Raw genomic sequence first — 6,684 nt, forward strand, 5'->3', positions numbered from 1 at the left:
AGTAATATTATATAGGAGGTTACATTAGGAGTAATATTATATAGGGGGTTACATTAGGAGTAATATTATATAGGAGGTTACATTAGGAGTAATATTATATAGGGGGTTACACTAGGAGTAATATTATATAGGAGGTTACATTAGGAGTAATATTATATAGGAGGTTACATTAGGAGAGATATTATATAGGAGGTTACATTAGGAGTAATATTATATAGGAGGTTACATTAGGAGAGATATTATATAGGAGGTTACATTAGGAGAGATATTATATAGGAGGTTACATTAGGAGTAATATTATATAGGAGGTTACATTAGGAGTAATATTATATAGGAGGTTNGTGTGTACACAGCGGCGTACGTGCTGTGGCATTGTGTGTTTTAGATTTGTAGATACGTGGAACTATTACGCAATATAAAATCTATAAACATTAAAATTTTGGAATGGTTTCTCTACAATGGCCGTACCTGGCTAACTACCTGTGCATGGGCAGCATTCGGGTCTCCCTACAATTTTATCAGACTGTTAGGTAAACACCGCCATATCCTGTGTACCCATGCGAGACTTTTGCAGGCTAGGCTTTCCCACTACCGTTTAATCTCCACAATCATCGGTGAGTGCCGTGCCTGCGTCAGGAGTGTAGAATATAGACTATATTATACACTATAGGAGTACATAATATATTATGCATTAGGAGTAATATAATACTATATAGGAGGTTACATTGGAAGGTAACATTAGGAGTAATATTATATAGGAGGTTACATTATATAGGAGGTAACATTAGGAGTAATATTATATAGGAGGTTACAATTTTTTTCTAGTTTGATATTATTTTTTTTTTTTTCTAAAATTTTTTTTTTTTTTTTATACTAGGGAGGTAACGATTAGAGAAGTATTTAGTAGAGGTTTACGATTAGGGAGTAAATGATTATAAGAGTAGGCAGGTTTACAATAGGAGTAAATAGCGAAAAATAGGAGGTGTGTCAGTTAAAACCGGAGTTGGAAGCGATAATATTATAGCCGTAGGGAGGAGGTACAGGCTTAGGAGTAATATTTATAGGGAGGGCTTCATTAGGAGAATATTAAATAGGAAGGATTCAGCATAGAGAGAGGTGATATTATATAGGGAGGGAGAGAGGACGTAAGGAGGCATCAAGAATCAATTGAGAGGTATAGGGAGGTTACAGGATTAGGAAATAGTTATGAAGTAGGAAGTGAACAATTAAGAGGCAATAATAATTTTTTTTTTTTTTTTTTTTTTTTATTAGGAGGAAAGGGTTAGCATTATGGAGATAATATTCAGAGGGGCGTTAAAGCATCAGAAAGGTAATTGAGGAGAATTAGTAGTAGGGAAGAGCTTACAATTAGGCGGCGAGAATATTCATAATTAGGGAGGCTTACAGTTAGGAAGGAGTAATTAAATGAGGGTTAAAGATTAGAGAAAATAACCTTAAATATTAGAAGGTTAGATTAGAGTAATATTATTATAGGAGGCTTAGCATTAAAGGAGAATGATTGAATATAGGGGTTACATTAGGCAGTAATACATTAAAGTAGGAGGGTTACACACTTAGAGTAATATGATATAGGAGGATACATTTAGAAAGAAATATTATATCAGGAAGGTTACATATAAGGGCAGTAGTATGATTATATAGGCAGGTTACACTTAGGAGAGGAGATATTATATAGGGAGGTTACAAGTTAGGAGTAAGTGGATTGAGATAGAAGAGGTTACATTAGAGGCGAGCAGACGATATTACATAGGAGGGGTACAGAGTTAGGGATAATATTATAAGGCGCGGGTAGGAGCGTTCACGAGGGCACGGTTTAGGAGTAATATTTATATAGGCGGGGTTAGCATTAGGAGCAGATATTATACTAGGAGTTACATTAGGAAGTAATATATACAATAAGGAGGGGTTACAGTTAGGAAGTAAATATAATATAGGGGGAGGTCATTAGGAGTAATATAGGATATCAGGAGGTTGAACCATTAGAGTAGATATAATATAGGAGGTTACATTAGGAAGTAATTGATAAGTATCCGGGAGGTTACATTAAGGAGTGAAATCATTATTATAGGGGGGAGCGTTAGGCATTAGAGAATTAATATTAGACAGGTTGCCATTAGGAAGTAATATTTATAGTCAGCGCAAGAGCGAGAGAGGCGAGTTAAGTATTAATACTAGGAGGTTACATTAGGAATGTAATGTTATATAGGAGGCTTACATTAGGAGAATATTTATATAGGAGGGTTACATAGGAGTAATTTGAATAAGTTAGGAGGGTTACATTAGGAGTAATTATATTAAGGAGAGTTACATAAGTAAGGGAGTAATATTAAAGTAGGAGGTTACATTAGGAGTAAATATATATAAGGGGTACATTCGGAAGTAATTAATATATAGGCGGTTACAATTAGAGAGATTTTATATATAGGAGGTTATACAATTAGGAGTGAATATTATATAGGGAGGGTTTACATTAGGAGTAATATTATAATAGGCGGCGGGTTACATTAGGGAGAGATTAGTTATATAGAGGGTTGAATATTTAGGGCCCAGTAATAAATATATAGGAAAGGTTACATTTAGAAGCTAATCATTATCACTAGGCGGTTTACATTAGGGAAGAGATATTAATCATAGAGACGGTTACATTAGGAGTACAATATTAATACTAGGGAGTAACATTAGGAGTAATATATATAGAGAGGTTTAAAGTTAGGAAGTAATTATATAGGAGGTTACATTAGGAGTAGATATTATAATAGGAGGGTTACATTAGGAGTAGAATATATATAGGAGGCTACCACTTAGGCAGACATCATTAGTATACGAGGTTACACTTAGGAGTAGATATTCATATAGGAGGTTACATTAGGGTAATATTATAGGAGGTTACATAGAGTAATATTATTAGGAGGTTACAGTAGGCCGGGAGGTAAGTATTAATATAGAGGGGTGTCACTAGGAAGTAATATTAGTAATGGCGGTTACATGTAGGAGAGATAATTATAGTAGGAGGTTGTACATTAGGAGTAATTATGTTATACTTAGGAGGTTACATTAGGAGTAATATTTAATAGTAGGGAGTTACAAATTAGAGTAATATTTTATGATAGGCAGTTTTACAGGTTAGAGTAATGATTAATAGGAGGTACATAGGAGTAATTAATATAGGAGGGTACATTAGGGATAAATAAGAATTATATAGAAGGGTTTACATAGGTAGCTAAGATTAATATTAGGAGGTTAGCATGTTAGGCAGTAATATTATAAGAATTACATTTAAGGAGAATATTAATCATAGAGGTTACATTAGGAAGTAATATTATATAGGAGGGTTAACATAGGATAATACTATATAGAGGTTACATTAGGGAGTAATATTATATAGGAGGTTGACATTTTAGGAGGTAAATATATATAGGAACGGTTAACCATAGGAGTAATAATAATTAGAAGTACATTTAGGAAGTAATATATATAGGGAGGTTAACCATTAGGAGTAATATGTTATACAGGGGGTTAACATTAGGAGTAATTATATAGGAGTACATTAGGAAGTAATATTATAACATATAGGAGTTAGCATTAGAGTAATATTATATAATGCAGGATCTATATTATGATACCACTCCTGCCTGCATGACATGACCCGGAGCTGGTCGCATACAGCCGACACCCACTACTAATAAACCCGCACACAAACACCGCGCGTGCATGCATGGTGAGGTCCAGCGTGGTCTTCTGAGAAACGTGGGTCGATACAGTGACGTCCGAACCAATGCATACATCCCGGTAGCCGCGTGTAACGTTCCCGGATTCGTGGCAGAGAACAGGACATGACATATTATATTATATATATATATATATATATATATATATATATCATCAAGAGCGTATAAAGAAGGTATATATTAGAAAGTATATATAAGAAGTATAACCTTCTTTATACGCTCTTGATATCATATATAATTTTGCGCACATTTGGGGCGCGACACATTTCAAAAGTAGACATTTTTTGACTAATGACGTCATAGCTGTCTATGATGTTTCGGACAATGAGCGCTAGATAGTTCGTGCCACTGTGCTGTTTGCGATAACTGCGTATACTGCGATAACTGCGTAAATCCAGAAATCTCGTGGTTATAGTCCGCTGCCTGATAGGCACCCGAGACGGATGGATTCGGCCGTATTTCGCTGCAATGCTTATCGCTATTTTTGCTGGATTCAACACAAGACGCATCATTGAGGTCGTCTATACGATAATATATTGACTAGAATATAACCCAGAAGATTACAAGCCGTCGCCACCGGGGCCCTGTCAGTAACGAGGGTTAGAGATTCTCCTACTCATAGATATCTATATACTAACGAGGGTTAGAGATTCTCCTACTCATATAGATATCTATATACTAACGAGGGTTAGTATATAGATATCTATGCTCCTACTGACCCACGCAGTCAAACATAAACATTTACCAGCGCCGTTTATCTAGGACAGTTAGAGGTTCTGCTGACTCGATTGCAGGTGAGCTCGTGTGCTGCCAACGCTTATTACGTGGGTTAGGCGAAAAAGGCGAAGGGTGCGATGTGTGAATGGTTTTATACGAACATATCTCCCGCGCAGTAGTTTTGTGGCGCGGGGCAGTTTTATGATGCGTCCTGCAGGAACACGCAGCTTGGTTGTAACGCACGTGTAGTTCCTATGCGCCTAAACTGTAGTAAAGCGTGGATGCGCGCCTACACTCACGCGCAAACGCACGCACGCACACGCGCACGCACGCGCGTACATGCATACACACCACACACCCACACCCACATACATCCATCACGCCAACCCGCGCACGCGATCGCTTAAAAGGGCAGCCAACAATAATAAAAAGATGCGTTATTTTCCTAATGCACTAGCCTTTCAATGTAGAAATCTTTCACTCGAACACCGCCCCGCGGGTGCTAGATCTGGCTGATATAGAATATCTGCGCAATCGTCACAATCCGTTTGAGACAACGAGTGCACGAAGCTCCCGGCGCTAGTATAAACTAGTATAAGTAAAAACTGATAGTGTTAATATTTATCAAGGATATCGGGTTAGATAAGTGCTATGTAGAGTCTAGTGTCAATACGCGGCACCGTCGATATATCGATTGTAAGCCGATGAGGGTGATTAAACGGCCTACTTGGCGAGGGTAAACGAACGCTAGGTAAAAATACCCGCAAGCAATAAATGGGTGGAGAAAAGCTAACTTTCGGTTTCTTGGAAAAAGCAATTTTTTTAAATGGGAATCCGATTGTTAAAAGGGTGGAATCAATATGACTATGCGTTATCGAATGTCAATCATAAATTGGCATCGATCATCAGCGATAAATATCGACCCGATTTAATTGACTTTAACGCCTTTTTATTTTCTTCAACGTTTGAAATTAGTGCGTAGTCATGTTCGTAGTGCGTTAGTGCCACGGTGCCTGGACGCCTGCATGATGTACGCGCCGCATACACATGAACGTATGGAGCCCGTTGTCAGAAACAAAATTGGTGTTAACATTAGTCTTAACACTAACATTTTCTCGTAGACCGTCTACAGCACTTTGTTTCGTATTGTTATGAGGAAATCTGCTACGATTTTCCCTTTGGGTAACTTCGCAGCATTTCTGTCAACGGTCTAAGAGAAAAAGTTATGTTAAGACTATAATTTTGTTTCTGACAACGGGCCCCTGAATTATAGCTATGATCGCTATATAGTAATCCCTGTCCTGCTAGACGGTGGACTGTCAGCCGATGAAGATACAATATCACGGGGCGCCGCAATTTACCTATATCCACCGGATCGGAGTGACAGGCAACGCTAGCCAATCGTCGTCGTGATAAGACGCTCAAAACACAATGCTTCACGACGAAGTGCCGTCTCAATTTGACGAGTGAAAAAAAACACGTATAAAAACTGATCAAACTGACCAACCGAACAACGATATGCGCAAGCGGCATGGTGGCACCGGATCGATGAACCAGATCAATTCAATTTGTTACGTGAGTTAACTGGACTGACTGTGAGAGCACGCCGCGGCACGGTAGCGTTCGTCTGCGTGATGACGTATTGGATTAACGACGTATCAGACGATCGTATTCACACGCTCGTTGATGACGTCATGTTGACATGGTACGTGGGGATATAAAAACGTGCGCACGCCGTTGCTGCGTGTGCAGAACGAAGTATGATAGAATGAAGTATAGATAGATCGACACTAGACGTGGGGATATAGCGTTCGATGATCATATTATAAATCTTCAATAATCATATTATATACATTCATTTATGGATGTAAACGCAACAGGATTGTGACGTATGTTTCGTGGTTACGTGAATTCGGTTGACTCTTCGTCGCTGTTCCAGTAGCGACTGTCCGAACAGTTGCATTTATGCAAACGTAAGTACATATACTTATCTACCGTCGTTTAACAATCAGTTCTCTCTTCGGTTTCACCTCTTTACTTCGTTTCGGGTCTAACTCTAATGCTATTTCTCCCCCTTTTCTCTCTCGCTTTCTCTCTCTTCCGCTCTTTCTTTCTCTTTTTCCCACTCTCTCAGTCTCTCTCTCTCTCTCCCTCCCTCTCTCTCTCTCTCTCTCTACTCTCTCTCTCTCTCTCTCTTTCTCTTTCTCCCGCTCTCACT

The sequence above is a fragment of the Priapulus caudatus genome, unplaced genomic scaffold, assembly GCF_000485595.1.
Source record: "Priapulus caudatus unplaced genomic scaffold, Priapulus_caudatus-5.0.1 Scaffold1337, whole genome shotgun sequence".
Lineage (NCBI taxonomy): Eukaryota > Metazoa > Priapulida > Priapulimorpha > Priapulimorphida > Priapulidae > Priapulus > Priapulus caudatus.